General features: G+C 38.6%; 2 pseudogenes; both read left to right on the forward strand.

Moving 5' to 3' along the window:
- Positions 1 to 3,023: 3,023 nt before the first annotated feature.
- Positions 3,024 to 12,123, forward strand: LOC113351187 (annotated as a pseudogene).
- A 58-nt stretch (positions 12,124 to 12,181) lies between these two features.
- LOC113351188 lies at positions 12,182 to 17,090 on the forward strand (annotated as a pseudogene).
- Positions 17,091 to 19,264: the final 2,174 nt, after the last annotated feature.

A 19,264-nucleotide genomic window follows, 5' to 3' on the forward strand; every position in this document is an offset into this window, starting at 1 on the left:
TCAAAAAAAAATGGGGGCACTTTTATTAGTGTATTTCAAAACAGGAGCACTTTATCAAAATACCCATTACTTTACTTTGGTATTTAATTTGTAGTGTAAACTTTATCTGTAGTTTGGTTTTTTTTAGAGTTGTAATCCTATATTAAGGTTGTAGTTTACGGTCTTTAAAAGCAATTAGGGGTCTAGCATATATAGATTGTTTTTCTACCTGGTTCTCTTAATCCGAGTCATAGTATAAGTTGCATCTATAAGGCAGCATTGGTTCTTGGTTATAATTTAGTTTTCAGTCATAATTTTAGTAGCTTTTGTAATAGCTTTATTAGCTTTAGCAGTTCTTCCTTCAAGGGAAGAGAGTAATTCTACTTCAAGATTCGATCAAAATTTAAAGATTTTTTTAAAGTTATGGATAAAGTCGAAAAATAAAGGAGTAAACGCATATCGTTCGGGAAGTTAACCGCAGCATCAAGATACAAAGGCATGACTGGAAACTTCAATCAATTGCATCAGACACCTCTACCTCTGCCCGAGTTCCTATGGACACTGTCGTGTTCACCAAAAATACAGCTTTTCTTGTGGAAAGCATTGACCGAGGGCCTTTCGACTTTCGACACCAACATTCTCCACCGATACAACTCTGATTCGAAAATTGCTGCTATGCTCCAATATCATGTTGTAGAATTCTGGCTTATCAATATGAGTGTAATTGATGAATCTTGGGGTATTATATATCCTCATGTAATAGTCCTTCGATAGTTTAATAAATTTCATGCTTCAAAAAACAAAATAAATTCATTGCTATGACCGTTTCCGATCAGTGTATAAAACGTTACGAAGCGTTAAATATCAGTTAATACATGGCCTTTTCTCCAAAAAAACATTCGTTATTTTCGATGCCACCCGATTTCCTAAGAAAACCCTAGAAAACAATAAAGCATCTCTCAGTTTCACTATTACAATTCTCTTCCATGGGGGGATGAAGAAAAATTCCAACTAACTACCTTTTTCTTCCCATAGTCACCAATTTCAGTAATTGAGATTTCAGAGTAAAGGTCTCTCCTTATTTGCTTGATGGACCAAGGGGCAGCATCATTAGAATCACCAAACGAAGCACCTTGGCTTATTTTCCCATATGGTGAAGGTAAGAAAAATCATGTTCTTTATAATATTTGGGAACCTCATGATAATAGAACTAGTAGAAAATCCATACCTGAGTTGAGTGGAAAAACTTTTTGGCAGAAACCCTCTCATCAAGGTTGGTTGATTGTGTTATGTGATGTTAAAGATGACAATTCAATGCCAAATTGCAAATATGGGGATTGTTTTTTGTGGAACCCTTTAACATCAGAGACCATTGAATTACCAAGTCTAATGAAATGGATTACTTTTGAGCCTCATGGTGAGTATATAATTGATTGTATGTTATCATCACCTCCTAGAACCACTGCTAATAGTGCAAATGTTAATGTGGGTGTTGATGGTAATGATAATGATCCATTAGTGTTAGTTCTTTATCAATCCATGTCAGACTTTAGCGCATACACTTTCTTATTTTGTCACCCTGGAGAAAAACAGTGGAGAACCCAACTTTTTTCCGAAGAAATTGATGGAAAAAATTGTGAGGTTTCAGACCTCCATTGTCTTAAAAATAAGTTATATGCTATCGGTGTCAATGGGGATTGCCTAGAGATTGAAAAACAACATCAAAGACCTATTGATGATACTGTGTCTCTATCTATTAAGTCGTTCCATGTAGATAACCACACTTCTTTGCAGTTGAGTGGAGCAAGTGACACTTTCTGATTGTCATGATGATTCCCAAAGCTCCTTTCCTCAAACCTAGCGCCTCATTCTCTTTCCTTTCCTCCTTCAAACCTAGCGCCCCCTCCTCCAAACCCTAGCGCCGCTTCCCCTTCTCTCCTCTGATTTTGTCTCTGACAAGATCAGAGGAGAGGTGTTTTAGATTTAGATTTATATTTGGGTATCCCTAATACTTTTTATTTTCTTTTTTCCCTAGGGTTCTAGCTCAGATTTGGGGCTTTTCTCCTCCATTTGGTGGATAATAGAGGCGAGGGTTGGAGCTGTTGCACTAGAACGTTTTGTGTTGGTGCGACGTTCTACCATTTATCACGCGATGGGAAGAGATAACCAGGTTGGGGAACCATGTTTTAATGATGTTGGAATCCATCACAATATGGTGTTCAAGGTTTTATCTCTTTTTTGGTTTTTAGAAGTTTGTAGATGGTGTAGGTGTTTTCGATCTATGGATTATGGAGGAGACCAGTGAGGTTGTTTGTTTAAAGTCGATCCTGTATTGGTGGTGGTCGATCTTGTTTCAGGTGTTTGGGAAGAATCTATCGAGGTTTGGAAGATTCACTTTCGATCTTGTTTCAGGATACTCACCATTAGGATATCCATAAAATATTTCCTGAACTTATCCACCACCACTCTTCAAATCCTCGACATCATCATGGACTCGAGGTTTTATCAACTACGATAGATTTACACTGTGGTTGAGTGATGCCGGAATCAAATATGTTTCTCTGTGACATAATCAAGGAATGTGACATGGTAGTGTCACTAACAGATTGTGGTTTTTTTGGGTTAGGGTTTACAAATGGTGATGGAATTAAGTGGTGGTTCCATAGGGTGTCCACGGTGGCGGAATGTGACAGTCAGTGTCACCAATTGTGCTCTTTTGGGCTAGGGTTTTGGTTGGTTTTTTCGTTTACTGTACTTAATTTTTCTGGGTTAGGCTTTTTTAATTGGGCTTTTTAACATATTTGGGAGCTATCAATTCTTGATATGGGTTACTTGGGGAAGCTTTTTACAACCAGTGTGATTAGCATTTGGGGAGCTTATTTACAACTTGTTTTGTAATAAGCATTTATGTTCTGGGTTTTCATTTTATATTTTCGTGTGTATATTCTTCAATCTTAATAAAATTTCTCTTCCAATAAAAAAAAAAAAAAAGTGGCACTTTCTGGGGCTGGACATATTTTGGGGAAGGCCGTGATGACCTATTCATGATTTATATAGGTTTCAATGATAGAGGATCTGAGAGGGTAATAGTCTCAGTATGTATAACCAGGTTGGATTTCATGTTAAAGGAGTGGAAGTTGGTGAATAGTCTAGGTGATGATGTTTTGTTTGTTGGCAGGAAAAACAGTGTATGCTTCTCAGCTGCTAAGTTGGGACTTGCAAAGGGTTGTTTGTATTACACTCATCCTTCTCGAAAACTTGAGCAGTTCTGCCTTCCAATGGGATCCCGAATCTCTCCTGCAGATCTGGGGTTGGGGTTGTACAAATTTGAAGTTGAAGGTGCTGGGGACTATGACATTTCGCCGTGTTTAAGGCTGCCGGAACCATTGTGCGCACCTGATTGGATCATGATCCCTGATGGACAGAGAAGGAAGGAAGGTAAGTTGAGTATTAGTGAAGAACCCCAATATTACATCTTAAAGGCAGGGGAAGAAAAAAATAAGTATATCTAGTTATAATGATTCTGAGAATGAGAGCGCCAAGCGGTTTGTAAAATTCAACACACTAGATTTAGAAGAAGAAAGACCTTGGGGTGTTCTTAACCAAGACATGGTGGTGTTGATTGCAAGCTATCTGCACCCATTGGATTACGTGCATTTTCGTTCAGTTTGTAAAGCCAATCGACAGATAATGCCTGTAGTACGGTCTTCATTTACTTCTAACCAGGTCTTAGAAACCACATGTTTATCCCCATGGCTATTGTTTTGTGCAGATAACAGCTCCACTGTCTACAATTTTGTGAACCCGATGCATAATAACGAGGAATACCTCATGAACTTCTCGGAATTGCTATTAGGTGCCACAATACGTTTTCAAAAAGGGGGTTGGCTGCTATTGTCAAGAGAGGATGAATTATTCTTCTACAATCCCTTCACAAAAGAGATCATCATACTTCCAGATTATCCAGGGTGTTATGACACGTCTGACATTTCTTTCTCCTCTATTCCGACTTCTTCAAGCTGTATTATTTTCGCCATCGATGAAAGTGGGTTATATGAAGATGAAGATGATGACAATAAGATCTCCATACACTGCATTAGAAGGGGGGAACAAGATTGGGATTCTTTTGACTTAAATGAGGAATTGTACTCGCCATTACGTAATACTCCAACTTCGTTTGGTGGGGACTTCTATTCTGTAGGTTACAATGGAGCTTTAGCAAATTTTAATTTAGAGAATGGTAATTTGAATTGTGAGGTTCTTGAGAAACCCTATCAACAATTTGAGGACTCGTATCCAAGTTTTTTGGTGGAGTGCGGAGATGATCTTTTGTTAGTGAAACTAGGATGTTTTGAAATGCCAGTTAGAATCTTTAGAATGGATTTTTCTAAAATGGAATGGGTTAAAGTTGAGAGTTTGGGGAAGCATATGTTGTTCATCAGCGGCATCACTTGAATCAGGTAGTTATCACCCTGACTATGTTTGAATGGTGAAGGGGTTTTATTCTACTCGCTTGAATCAGGTAGTTATCACCCTTTCGGCGGGACTCAGCATTTTGCTAAGAACTTTTATGGCACAAAAGGATGGCTTAGAAACTGCACTTGGATTGAACCCAATTGGTCAAAGTCTACTCCTCAAGAGCTTGTCTGGTTCAAGCCTTCATCACTAACGTGAAGTTAAGTTTCTTTAACATTTCTGTTATCTTCTTTAATATTTGCTCAAGTTGAGATAATGTGTATGATCCCGGAATGTTTCATGGTAGGTTTCATGTTTGATAATGCTAAACCTTGTTTTGTGGTGCATTCCTTGCCATAATGCATGTTCGTACTTGAACTGCTAGTATCATCACATCTCTATTGTGTGCACCTTCTCAGTGAATTTAATTTCGTGAGACCTATGTCCAACATAAATCTTGGTATCCATCCATTATTGAAAAAATGTTCTATCTTTTAGCGATTGGATTGGTATGTGAATATTAATCTGACTAAGAGTTTCTTACACTGATTATGTGAAGTTTTCTACTTTCACTGAGATTACAAATATGGTAGAAAATACGTGACTCGCTCGCCACTTGCTTCCTATTGGAGACGTGGCGTATTTCAACTTTCTGTTTTCTTATAGTGAGTCTGAGCGTAACTAAATGTTCTCTGTAGTATTCGATTTTTTTCTGGGTTCAAATCAACAGTTTCACAAGTAGTAATGAAGATTTTAGACAATACTAGTACAATTTTGCTTTTAGTTGGAAATGACTCAAACTGGGGCCTTATTCATTTAATTTGTTATTCAGTAAAGTAGTGAGCTAGGGCTGATTCCAATATTGATTTTTGAATGCATGTAGAATGACTTTTAACTGTAAAATTAGTAGTGGTGTCAGGTGCTGCCCCTACAGCATGTACTGATAGTCATTCCTGTTGCAGAAAATTTGCACTTTTTACTTAAGAGCAGGTTCTTCTTAAATTTTCCCCGTATAATGTTGCTGCTTTGACAAGAAAAAAATTCCATACCAACATATGTTTATTTTAACTGCACTGTTACTCAAAATCAATATTGGATATTAGGGGTGTTTGATGAGGCCAAAGCGGAGTTGGAAGATATTGCCCACTATCTTCGCAATCCTAAGGTAAATGGAGTATAAAATATTAGAGCAAATTGTCATTATATAACAATCATGATCAGTGACTATGAATCCTGTTTCTCGTTTCTGCATGTATGTTGAAACTTCAGCAAGTAGCATATGTACACACTACACAGTACACCTTAATTTCTGTTAGATATTTTTTTTCACTCTCCAAGATCAGATTCTACTCACTCTATTTTCTTTGATTTTTTTCTTCATAATAATTTCTCTCTCTACACATGGTTAATATAAGACTATAGAGATAAGATGACATGTTGACATCTATTGTCCATATAATTCTACTACTACTTATATTTTTACACTCCTATTACATTTGAACATTACATTAACACTCAACAATCTCCTCCTTAATGTGATGTTCTACAACTCTAAGTAATTCCTTAAAGTTTTGGAACTTGCCTTTGGGAAGTGCCTTGGTGAATGTCTGCCAATTGGTCTTCCGTCTTGCAATACTTGAGTTCTATCTCACCATCTTCAACGGCTTCTCTAATGAAGTGATACTTGAGTTTGATGTGCCTTGCTCTACAATGCTCAACCGAATTTTTGGACATAGCAATTGCGGATTTGTTGTCACAAAAAATTTCGGTGCACTCTTCTTGTTTCTCTTGAATATCTTCCATGATTCTTCTTAGCCATACAACATGAGATGTAGCTATTGATGCCGAAATGTACTCCGCTTCCGCCGTGGATAGAGCTACGGTTTCTTGCTTCTTCGATGCCCAAGTAAATATGACCGAACCAAGAGAAAAAGCATACCCCGATGTACTCTTCATGTCATCAATACACCCTCCCAAGTCGCTATCACAATAGCCAACTAATTTGACATCCAAATTTCTAGAATACATGATTCCAAAATTCATTGTTCCTTGTATGTACCTCAACAACCTCTTTGCCGCGCCAAAATGTAGATGACTAGGTGAACTCATGAACCTAGAAAGCATACTTGAAGCAAACATGATGTCGGGTCTTGTATGTGTAAGATACAACAAGTTTCCAATAATACTTCTATAATAAGTCTCATCAACTTTTCTTTCTCCATCATCTTTCTTGAGTTTCTCATTCACTACAAGTAGTGTAGATGTGAGGTTACAACCAAGCATACCAAATTTCTTCAACACATTTTCGGCATACTTGCTTTGAGAAATGAACACTCCATCTTCACTTTGGTGAACTTCAATACCAAGGAAGTACTTGAGCAAACCCATGTCATTCATCTCATATTTCATCATTATTTCTCTCTTGAATTGTTCAATCATATGAACATCATTACCCGTAAAGATAAGATCATCAACATACAAGGCAACGATGGGAATAGACGTACCTTTTGTCTTCACATATAATGTAGGCTCACTCTTGCTTTTGTTGAAGTTTTTCCTTTTGAAGTATCCATCTATATCACTATACCAAGCTCTTGGTGCTTTCTTTAGGCCATACAAAACTTTCTTCAACTTGTACACCTTATCTTCTTCACCTTCCACCACAAAACCTTGTGGTTGTTCTACATAGACCTCTTCATGGAGTTCTCCACTCAAAAATGCCGATTTGACATCAAGTTGATAAAGTGACAAACCTTTTTGAGATTCCATAGAATTCAGAGATCTAATTGTGTCAAGACGAGCAACCGGTGCAAAAGTCTCATTGTAGTCGATGCCGGGTTGTTGAGAGTATCCTTTTGCCACCAACCTTGCTTTGTGACTTTGAAGTGACCCATCCGCATTGTACTTCACCTTGTAGATCCACTTCACACCAATAACTTCTTTGTCGCTTGGCCTTGCTACTTTCTCCTATGTGTCATTCTCATTAATGACAACAACTTCTTCTTCCATAGCTTTTATCTAAACCGGTTCTTTTGATGCTTCTTCAAAATTTTCCGGTTCAACCGTACAATAGTTACATCTTTCATACACTTCACTCAACCTATGCATCTTATTTGGTGCCAATGGTGGTGATGTTGATGCACTAGTACTTGGAGACATACTTGGAGATGCTCTAAACCTTGCATTGGGGGTGTTTGAGGTAGTTCTTCACCTTCTTATTCACATTCTCCAACTTCACTTGTTGCTGAATTTTCTTGCTCTTCATCAACAATAGCGGTTCTCTTCTCAATTTTACCTTCTTCCCAATTCCATGAAGCACCTTCATCGAACAAGACATCACGGCTTGTGATCATTGTGTTGTTTTTCAAACTAAACAACCTATAACCTTTTTATTGGAGGCTATAGCCAAGAAATATACATTTCTCACTTGATTCATCAAGCTTTGTTATCTTCACCTTTGGAATTTGAGAATAACACACACTACCAAAAACTTTGAGATGTCTTACCGATGGCTTTCTCACACTTCATGCTTCAAAAGGAGTTTTGTCCCATACGACTTTTTTTGGACACCTATTCATCAAGTAGACGGCGGTGTTAACGGCTTCAGCCCAAAACTCTCTAGGCATACCCTTCTCATGAAGCATGGACTTCGCCATCTCCATCACGGTTTGGTTCTTTCTCTCGGAAACACCATTTTTTTGAGGAGTATAACCCACTGTTAGTTGCCTTTCCAAGCCTTCATCTTCACAAAATTTATCAAACTCTTTGTTGTTATATTCTTTGCCTCTATAACTTTTCAAAACTTTGATGTAGTGACCACTTTGATTTTCAACAAGGCTCTTGAACTTCTTGAAGATGCTAAAAACTTCGGACTTTTGTTCATGAAGTACACCCAAGTTATACGAGTAAAGTCATCAATGAATAAAATAAAGTATCTATTACCTCCATGAGTTGGTGTCTTCGTTGGTCCACACACATCGGTATGTACCAAACCAAGAAGTTCCTTTGACCTCCATGCTACACCTTTTGGGAATTGTTGGCGATGTTTCTTCCCAAGTGCACAACCTTCACACACTCCATCTTTGTGGTTGATATGTTGTGGAAGTCCTTGCACCATATTCTTGTTGGAAAGCACCTTGAGACAATTGAAATTCAAATGCCCAAGTCTTTTATGCCATAACCATGTTTCATCAATGGTTTTCATCCTCAATGCAACATTTTTTTGCTTTTCAAACACAATTGGAAAGCTTCTATTTTTCTCCATCTTGATACTCTTCATGACTTGTCTCTTGTTGTTGTGCTTCTTGTCATAAATGGTGCAATATCCAAGTTCTACAAAATGAACCGCATACCCAAGTTCCACAAGTTGTCTAACACTAAGCAAATTTTGTGCCAATTCCGGAACATATAACACATCTCTAATGTATTTTGATCCATTGATAGTTTGCACACAACCTCTTCCGTTAGCTTGAACCATATTTCCATCACCCATCTTCACTAGAGAGTTTATGAATGTATCCATATCAACAAACAATCTTTTTTCACCGGACATATGAGTTGTGCATCCACTATCCACAAACCAAACTTCACTTTTGGAAGTCACCATGGCACTTTGACAAGCATAAAACAAATTTTGTTTATCCTTTTTTTCTTCGGCTCTACCGGCTTATTCTTCATCTTCTTTGTATCTACAATCTTTCTCCAAATGCCCATACATTTTGCAATTGCGACATTGTGGTTTTCCTTTGTTCCAACAATTCTTTTCCAAGTGACCATTCTTCTTGTAAAAATTCCATCTTGGTACTTGAGACGAATTACTCTTTGTATAGTTGTTGGAATTAGCTCCTCCTTTCTTCCATTTTCCTTTTCCTTTGAAGTTTGATATTGATTCTCCCTTGTACTCATTTTTCTTTGTTGCTGAATTTTTGAATCCAAGTTGAATTTTGATTGAAAAGAACTCTCAATTGACTTTTCGGAGTATCTTAACAACCTTTGCTCATACACCTTCAAGGAAGCCCATAACTCTTGTGACTTTAATGTTGAAAAATCTTTAGTCTCTTCCATAACCGCCACAATGGGTTCAAATTTTTCCGGAAAGCACATCAATATCTTTTCACAAATTCTTCTTTCCTCCATCTTCTCACCACACATTATCATATTATTAACAACTTCAACTACTCTAGATGAAAAATCATTTAAACATTCATTCTCATTCATTATAAGATTCTCAAAATCTCTTCTATATGAATGTAATTTTAATCCTCTTACCTTCTTATTGCCTCCATACTCTTGTTGTAGAAGATCCCAAGATTCTTTAGCTTTATAAGAATGGATTACTCTTGGTAGAATGGTGTCTCCAACTCCTTGTTGGATGTACATGGATGCTTTTGCATTCTTCCTCCTACTCTCCTTAAGTAAATCCTTTTGGTCTTGATCTAAGTTTGATGTATCTTCAATTTCATCATACCCACTTTCTACAATCTCCCACACATCTTGTGACATGAACAAGGTCTTCATTTGGATGGCCCAAAAATCATAATTTTCTCCATGGAAAAGAGGTATTGATGGTTGTTGAATGTATAAACTTGAATGTATAAACTTGAATTCCTACTACTTGCCATTGATTTGGTTGATGATTGATTGAAGAAATTGAGTTTTTCTTTTTTTGGATCTAGTTTTTGAGAATTTTAAATGTTGCTGATTTTTTTGAATTAATGGGTAAAAATTGATTTTTTTTCACTCTCCAAGATAAGATTCACTTGATCATGTTGGAGAAACTATAAGATAGTCCCACATTGCTAACTCCTTAGCCTAGATCTTAATATATAAGGTGTGGAGCCACTCCACTCATTTCCAATTGGTTTTGAGTTGGAAGCCCACACACTTCTAACATGGTATCAGAGCTAGGCCCGTATGAGAGTGAAATGAGAAGTAGGCCCAAAGGGCTGCCCGTCCACCCGTACAAAGGTCCACGTTGTAATGGTTTACTCCGCCCTACACGTGGAGGGGGAGCATGTTGGAGAAACTATCAGATAGTCCCACATTGCAAACTCCTTAGCCTAGATCTTAATATATAAGGTGTGGAGCCACTCCACTCATTGCCAATTGATTTTGAGTTGGAAGCCCACACACTTCTAACAATTTTGCCACTATATTGAATCTTTTTCCCCATTGAATCAATGTTCTTATCCAGTCATTAGGTTGAGTTTTCTTAGCAATGCCTTCTTATCATTTCAGCGATTCACAAGTCTAGGAGCTAAGCTTCCTAAGGGGGTTTTGCTTGTCGGTCCACCTGGGACAGGTAAAACCATGTTAGCAAGAGCCACTGCGGGAGAAGCTGGAGTACCATTCTTCTTTGAAAGTGGGAGTGAATTTGATGAACGGTGGGCTGGTGTGGGAGCAAGGAGAGTGAGAGATCTATTTGCTGCAGCAAAGAAGTACCCTCCATGAATAATTTTCATTGATGAGATAGATTCATTTGGAGGGCAGCGTAACCCCCATGATTATAAAGCCGCCAACATGACCTTGAATCAGTTTCTCGTCGAGCTTGATGGCTTTAAACAAAATGATGGAATTATTGTGGTTGCTGCAATCAACTTCCCCGAGTGTTTGGATAAAGCACTTACAAGACCTGGACGTTTCGACCGTAATGTTGTTGTTCCCAATCCGGATGTTGAAGGACGGAGACATATATTGGAATCTCACATGTCAAAGGTACGTGGACTATGAGCTCTCGTATATATATTTTCAGTAAAACATGGATATATCTTGGCATATAAAATCTGATACAGCGTTGCTAACTTATGAATTAATACCAAGGGAACCTTTCATATAGTTTCAAATATTCAGCCCTGTCGCATGCAATGTCTAATTGCAGAATAACTGTGTGTCTGTGTCCCTAACTTGTAGGGTTTTCTCACCAAATATACCATTTGACAGGTTCTGAAAGGCAGAGATGTTGACCTAAGTGTCATTGCCAGAGGAACACCAGGGTTCTCAGGTGCAGATCTCGCAAACATGGTGAATGTTGCAGCTCTCAAAGCCGCAAAGGATGGAGCGCATGTAGTGAGCATGAGTGATTTTGAATATGCAAAGGATAAGATTATGATGGGGAGTGAACGCAAATCAGCTGTTATTTCGTACGAGTCTCGTAAATTAACAGCTTTCCGTGAAGGTGGTCATGCTTTAGTAGCCATCCACACAGACGGAGCTCATCCAGTTCACAAAGCAACAATAGTTCCACGAGGAACGTCTCTTGGAAAGGTAGCTCAATTGCCCGAGAAAGATGAGACTAGGAAATCTTGCAAGCAAATGTTTGCTAGGTTAGATGTTTTCATGAGTAGACGAGTAGCGGAGGAACTTATATTTGGAGAAAATGAAGTTAATTCGGCTGCATCTTTAGATCTCCAACAAGCAACATCTTTAGCAAGAGAGATGGTCACAAAATATGGAATGAGCAAACAAGTTGGGCTCGTTACTCACATTTACGAGGGTATGAGCTCTGAAACTAGACTGCTTATCGGAAATGAGGTGAAATGGTTCTTGGATAGGGCATACAATAGTGCGAAAAAAATCCTAACTACCCACAGCAACGAACTCTACGCACTAGCTAATGCTCTACTTGAGAAAGAAACACTGACAGGAACTCAAATCAATGCGTTATTTCCCAAGTCAATAAAAAGCAAATGATGTTTTCTTCGATGGATAACTCAAAGAAGAGAAATGATGACCCAATGTGGGGACTTTCATGAGAGCTCCCACTCCAGGTTATTCGTTTTAAACACCTTGATAATTTTTATTTTCATTAGTTGGTCTTTATTTTCATGGTCAAGGTTTTATGTATCCTCATTGTTCAGTTTTTCTATATAAATTCAGAAGCGAACACACGGATTGCATAAATATTTAATTTAGTGTAGAATTAAGATTACTCGAAAGTATTTAGCAAATTCATCTGATATTTCTCTCTAATGTGCAATTTATCATGCTTCCTATTTAAGTTATTTCTTTACTTTTTGAACAAAGCATTCTCCCTGTCTTCTAAAATAAAAGATGGTACGTTCGTGATGATTATTATGGAGTAGACCTTAAAGCTGATTGAGATAGTCTATCGTAGAATGTCTCAACTTGGTTGAATTGTTTGCCAGAAAGATGTCTCGATTTGGCTGACGGCAAAAATGCAATATTTTCAGAGTGTCTAACTGATGTTACAAAGGATGCTGAAGGAGTCGTAAGCTTATTTGAAAGTCAGCCTGCACTACATTCTAACATAACAGCACTTGTTGATTATATGAAAGCCTTGGTGAAAGTTGATAAGCTTGAGGAAAGTGAATTCCTCAAAACACTGCAAAGAGGTAATTGTTACTTGTTGCGTACGTTATTAGTGGTTTACCATTGTCCAATGCTTTATAATAGATTTGATTCATTGTGTTAACAAAGGGATGTTTTCAGGTATGTCCAATGCTTCTATTCCCATTGTCACAGCAGAACCAGGGCAATCCATCAAAAACAAGTTAATATGGGCTTCTTTGGGTTTTATTGTATGCATTGGTGGCATGATTTGTCTGGGAGCTGGTAATTTCTTTTTTGGTTTACAAAGAATACAACTGAACAAAAACAGGTACTTTTTAAGATGTTCAGACAAAATCTGAAGTTTTCTTTTCTTTTGATTTATTTTTCTTTCAGCTGCGGGACCACCACCAAGTGGGCAACTGACAACCTCTGGTAAAAAATTCAGTGATCAAGTAGTGGAACCTTCTCCGAAGTCCAGTAAAAAAACTAGTAATCAAGTGGTGGAACCTACTCCTACCACGAAGCCCGTTACACAATTGAAAGGATCAAGTGATAAAGTGGTTGAACCTACTCTTAGCACGAAGCCCGGTACACAATTTTTTTCATCTCTGGTATCAAGTGATCCAGTGGTTCAACCTATTCCTAGCACAGAGTCCGGTACAAAATTTAGTGATGTTCAGGGTGTTGATGAGGCCAAAGCGGAGCTGGAAGAAATTATCCACTATCTTCGCAATCCAGAGGTAAAAGCATATTTGTCATTATAGATCCCAGCTATGTCGTGTCAGGCACTTGGCGAGGCGAGGCGCCAAACCAATCGCCTAGCGCTTAGGAGCACCTAAGGCGTTTTAGGCGCCCGGAAGAAAAATAAAAAATAATAGTTGCTCACTGTTTTGCGCCTTGTCGTTTTATTAGCTAGACGCCTAGGTGAGCTAGGCAACAAAGGATCCCGGTATCACCAATTGCTCCAATTATGATCTGTGAATCAAAGTTCTTATCGAGTCATTATGTTGATTTGTCTTAGCAATATCTTCTTATTAATAGTTTCAGCGGTTCACAAGTCTAGGAGCTAAACTCCCCAAGGGGGTATTGCTTTGTGGTCCACCTGGGACAGGTAAAACCATGTTAGCAAGAGCGGTGGCGGGAGAAGCTGGTGTACCGTTCTTCTTCAAAAGCGGGAGCGAATATGACGAAGTGTGGGTCGGACTGGGAGCAAGGAGAGTGAGGGATCTATTTGCTGCAGCAAAGAAGTGCTCTCCATGTATAATTTTCATTGATGAGATAGATTCATTTGGAGGGAAGCGTAACCTCAGAGATTTTAAGCATGCCAACGCGACCATGAATCAGTTTCTTGTCGAGCTTGATGGCTTTCAACAGAATGATGGAATTATTGTTATTGCTGCAACCAACTTCCCCTAGTCTTTGGATAAAGCACTCATAAGACCTGGACGCTTTGATCGGAATGTTGTTTTGCCCAATCCAGATGTTGAAGGACGGAGACACATACTGGAATCTCACATGTCAAAGGTATATTAGCTCGTCTGTAAAATCTTCTACTGCTTTGGTAACTTATAAAACCTCTCAGGTTAATCTTTCAGATTGTTTAGCTGTGTAATGTTTAAATGCATAAAACATTAATACACCAACTATGCCATTTGATAGATTCCCAAAGGAGAACATGTTGATCTAAGTATCATTGCTAAAGGAACACCTGGGTTCTCAGGTGCAGATCTTGGGAATATGGTAAACGTTGCAGCTCTCAAAGCCGCAAAAGATGGTGCAAATGCAGTTAGCATGACTGACTTAGAATATGCAAAGGATAAGATTATGATGGGAAGAGAACGCAAATCAGCTGTAATTTCTGTTGAAACTCGAAAATTAACAGCTTTTCGTGAAGGTGGTCATGCTTTAGTAGCCATCCAGACAGACGGAGCTCATCCAGTTCACAAAGTAACAATAGTTCCACGAGGAATGTCTCTAGGAACCGTAGCACAATTGCCCGACAAAGATGAGTCTAGTGCTTCCCGCAAGCAACTGTTTGCTAAGCTAGATGTTGCATGGGTAGACGAGCAGCGGAGGAAGTTATATTTGGAGAAAATGAAGTTACCTCTGGCGCATCTTCAGATCTCCAAGAAGCAACATCTTTAGCTAGAGCAATGGTCACAAAATATGGAATGAGCAAAGTAGTTGGGCTCGTAGCTGACAACTACGATGATAATTGGAGGGGTATGGACACTGAAACTAAAAACGAGGTGAGACAACTCTTGGACAGGGCTTACAATAACGCAAAGACAATTTTAACTACACACAGTAACGAACTCCACGCATTAGCTAATGCTCTACTTGAGGAAGAGACACTCACAGGAAGTCAAATCAATGCTTTACTTGGAAAAGAGCAAATGAGAGGTTTAAGCAGCCTGTTTTGGATAACCCGAAACTGGGGAAGGAAGGAAGAAGTGGATATCAGGGAAAGAAGTGGCCAATAGTCTAATACTTTTAGGCTGTTGTTGCCTTCGTTTTATCTTTTTTTTTCCTTCATTTTGTGGTGCGTCTTATATTTCACCTCCTTTGCAGCACTTTATAGTGAGAAACTGTAATTTTAAATTTAGTTTCACCCAGCCTACTCAAAAATAAAATGGGATCTGTGGCATGAATAGTAATTTTGAGACGAACCAGGGTCACAGTATTACTAGTATTTTCCCAAGGAAACTTAAGATCCTACTTTAACATGTGTTAGCTTTCAGGCCTAGTTTATGACATCCCACTTGCTCATCCAGTTCACAAAGCAACAATAGTTCCACGAGGTTGGAATACTAGTAGCTCAATTGCCCGAGAAAGATGAGACTAGGGAATCTTGCAAGCAAATGCTTGCTAGGTTAGATGTTTTCACGGGTAGACGAGTAGTGGAGAAAATGAAGTTACTTCTGGTGCATCTTCAGATCTCCGACAAGCAACATCTTTAGTAAGACCGATAGTCACAAAATATGGAATGAGCAAACAAGTTGGGCTCGTCACTCAGAATTTACGAGGATGATGGGAAGAGTATGAGCCCTGAAACTAGACTTCTTATTGAAAATGAGGTGAAATGGTTCTTGGATAGGGCTTACAATAACGCGAAAACAATCCTAACTACCCAAAGCAACGAACTATGCGCACTAGCTAATGCTGAGAAAGAAACACTGACAGGAACTCAAAACAATGCGTCACTTGCCCAAGTCAATGAAAAGCAAATGATGTTTTCTTCCATGAATCAGTTTCAGCCTGTTTTGAATAATTCAAAGAAGAGAAATGATAACCCAAAAGTGGAGATTTTCATGAGAGCTCCTCAATTGGTGGAAATGCCACTTCTGGAAATGGGTTTCCAAAAGTGCCACCCCTAACCCCAACCTACCAAAAATGCCACTATATGACATTTATGCCCCTAATAGTACAGGATTCTTAGTTGTTTGATATTATTTCCAACTTTCAAAAATTAAAATAATTATTTTTTATGTGGTTTTTTAGTGCCAGGGTCCTATATACAGGGTCCGGACTCTTTACCGAATCCTAGGCGTATATTAAAAAAATATTAGATTTTTTTTTTTTTGATGTACTTAAGTATGCAGGGTCCCTTCAAGAAGGTCGGGACTCTGTACTGGACCATATGGACCTTAGTTTAAGGACCTTTTAACTTGACCACCTAAGCGCCATGTAGGTACCATGTAGATGACAAGTAGAACGAACAAGGTGAGGACCTTTTGCACCAGGGTCAGGACCTTTAGTTAAGAAGTCGGGACCCTTGGCTAAGGACCTTTCTCAAGTCGACCACGTAGGTGAAATGTAGGTGACAACAGGGATGAACGAAGTGATAACATTTTTACTAGGGTCAAGACTCTCTAAGTCGGGACCCTACCGTTTGACGGGACCCTAATGCTTCACCTTCCTTACGCCCCCGTTGCACCCCTCTTTTCCTTACATAACCCACCTTCATTCTTTTTTTTAGCGGTTCATCTTCTTCTTCTTCCTTCTTTCATCTTTTTTTTCTTTTTCATGGTAGCTGCTACACCATGAAAGCTAATCATCCAACTGAGATAGAGAAGGAAGGATCTATAGGTGAGCTTAACTTTTAGCTCTTTCAAATTCAATATTAAATTTGGGTTACTTTCAAACTCAAAGTTAGGGTTCTTGAATATGTATTGGGGATTCGAATCCAATACAGTGAAATAAGGTATTGCGGTTCTTGAATATGTACAATGAAATAAGGTATGGGTCATCTTTAATTTTGTGGTTTGGTTACTTAATTTATGTAGGGTTCATGATACATGATGATCATATAACTGATAGTATGTTATGTTTTGTGAAATGCAGCTGCTAATTTGTCGTCGCCATAATGATAAGCAAAGTTGTTCTCATCCACTACGATGGAGAATGGGTGCACAAAGAAGGTAATGATAACTACAAAGGTATGACACATCTTGCAGGGGTACCTGATAAGTACACTTTTGAGGATGTGAAGAAGACGGCAATGGATGTTCTAGGTTTCTTGCACCAACCTTGTTTTGATGTGTATGGCCTCATAGATGTCCCGGAAACCGCATTTAAGCAAAGGATTAAGAGTGTTAGCGAAGAAATTTTGATTTTTTATGTTGACCAGACATGTGGAGTCCCAAGCTTTTACACAATCCAATATGGAGAAGAAGTAAAAGTAGATATTTCTCCCGTAACTCCCAAAACAACTACTGGAGATGACAGCGGATCCAAGATGCTTCCCCACACTCCCTTGACCCCTCTTAACAATCTGACGTCGAGTTCCAGTGAGGATTATCAGTCCAAGAATGAAACCGCCAAGGGAGATGGTGGTGTTAAAGGCACGTTAATTTGTCCCTCTTAGTATTGTATTTTTGTATTATGTTTGTCCTGACCAAATTGTCACAGTAATGTTGAATGTTTTGTTTTATCAGCGCGTATTAGTGGTCCAAAGGCTAGGAGATTTCTTGAACCAGTAATGACTTCATCAGCCAAGAAACTCTGCTGTCTTCATGATGCGCCATCAACTCCAGCGCCAATACTAGATATTCATGAACTCCCAATGGAAATGAAGTATAATGATCTACGTGTGGGTAACACTTTCAAAAGCAAGGAGGTGCTGAAACTTATTCTTGCAATAGCCAAAGTAGAAAGAAATTTTGAGTACAAAGCTTTTAAATCCGACAGCCAAAGGTTTATTGCCAAATGCAAAGACAAGACATGCCAGTGGCGTCTTCGAGCAGTTCCCTTAGATTCTTGTGGGTGGTGGAAACTCACAGTTGCGAACGATGTGCATACTTGTGAAAGCAAAAAAAGGACTGACCCTGAATTGAGAACCAAAGCGGCCGCTGCTGGAATTGCAGAGCTTTTCAAGCACAAATTCAAAGAACTAGATGCGGCCTATACACCAAAACAACTGATTAAGGACTTAAAAAGGGAACATGGAGTGGTTATCAATTACCGGCAGGCATACAACGCTTGCAAGCGCGGTATGGAGCTGATCAAAGGTAGCCCCGATGAATCGTACCAACACCTCGTTGGTTATAGTCACATGCTTGGTTTTCGTAACAAGGGTACTGTTACCGAGATTGTAACTGATTCGGATGATTCTTTTCTATATTATTTCTTTGCTTTTGGAGTATGTATTGAAGGATTCAAAAACTGTTTCCGACCCGCTTTTGCGGTTGATGGTACACATCTTACAGGGCCACGCCAAGGTGTTTTACTGTCAGCCGTTGGAATGGATCCCGATGAGTCGATCTATCCTATGGCTTTTGCTGTTGTTGATTCAGAGAATAATGAATCTTGGGAATAGTTTATGAGAAAGTTATCCGAACTACTTGGCGATAAGTATGCTATGAATGAAGATGCTGTTGTGACAACAAACAGGCATCAATCGATCTGTAGAGCCATAAGGTTGGCATTTCCTTGTGCTAATCAAGTATATTGCATCCACCACCTTTCAGGTATTTAACAAGACATTATATACTATAAATTCACCAGTTTTCTGTTTAAATAGATTTTGTGTTAGTTATCTGAATGGATATAACGTTAACCTTGATTTGTATTTAGTGTTGCTTATCATACTTTAGATCTTTATATGTACGTATCTAGACAGAGTTATGAAGTTAGTTAGTCCCTTGTATCATTAGATACGTAGTTCAGATCAATGACAATAGCATCTGGTCCCTTGTATCATTAGATACGTAGTTCAGATCAATGAAAATAGCATCATATTACATATAATGTACTAGAGTAGTACCATATAGGATATATGCACACAATAGTGGTCACATATATATGTACAGTCCAAACAAGTTTTGTTGTCCACCCTTCTGTATGATACATTTCAGACATATATATATGCATCCTTCATGTTGTACTTATAGGTCAGTCCTGTAATGTTTGACCTTGCAGAAAACATCAAACAAACTTACAACAGCATCGCGGCTTCGGTGGCATTTACAAGAGCTTCAAAAGCATTTAGCAATGATGAGTATGAACTTGCTATGAGAGACCTAGGTTTAGCCAGCCCCGC

This window comes from Papaver somniferum, chromosome 2 (genome assembly GCF_003573695.1).
Source record: "Papaver somniferum cultivar HN1 chromosome 2, ASM357369v1, whole genome shotgun sequence".
NCBI lineage: Eukaryota > Viridiplantae > Streptophyta > Magnoliopsida > Ranunculales > Papaveraceae > Papaver > Papaver somniferum.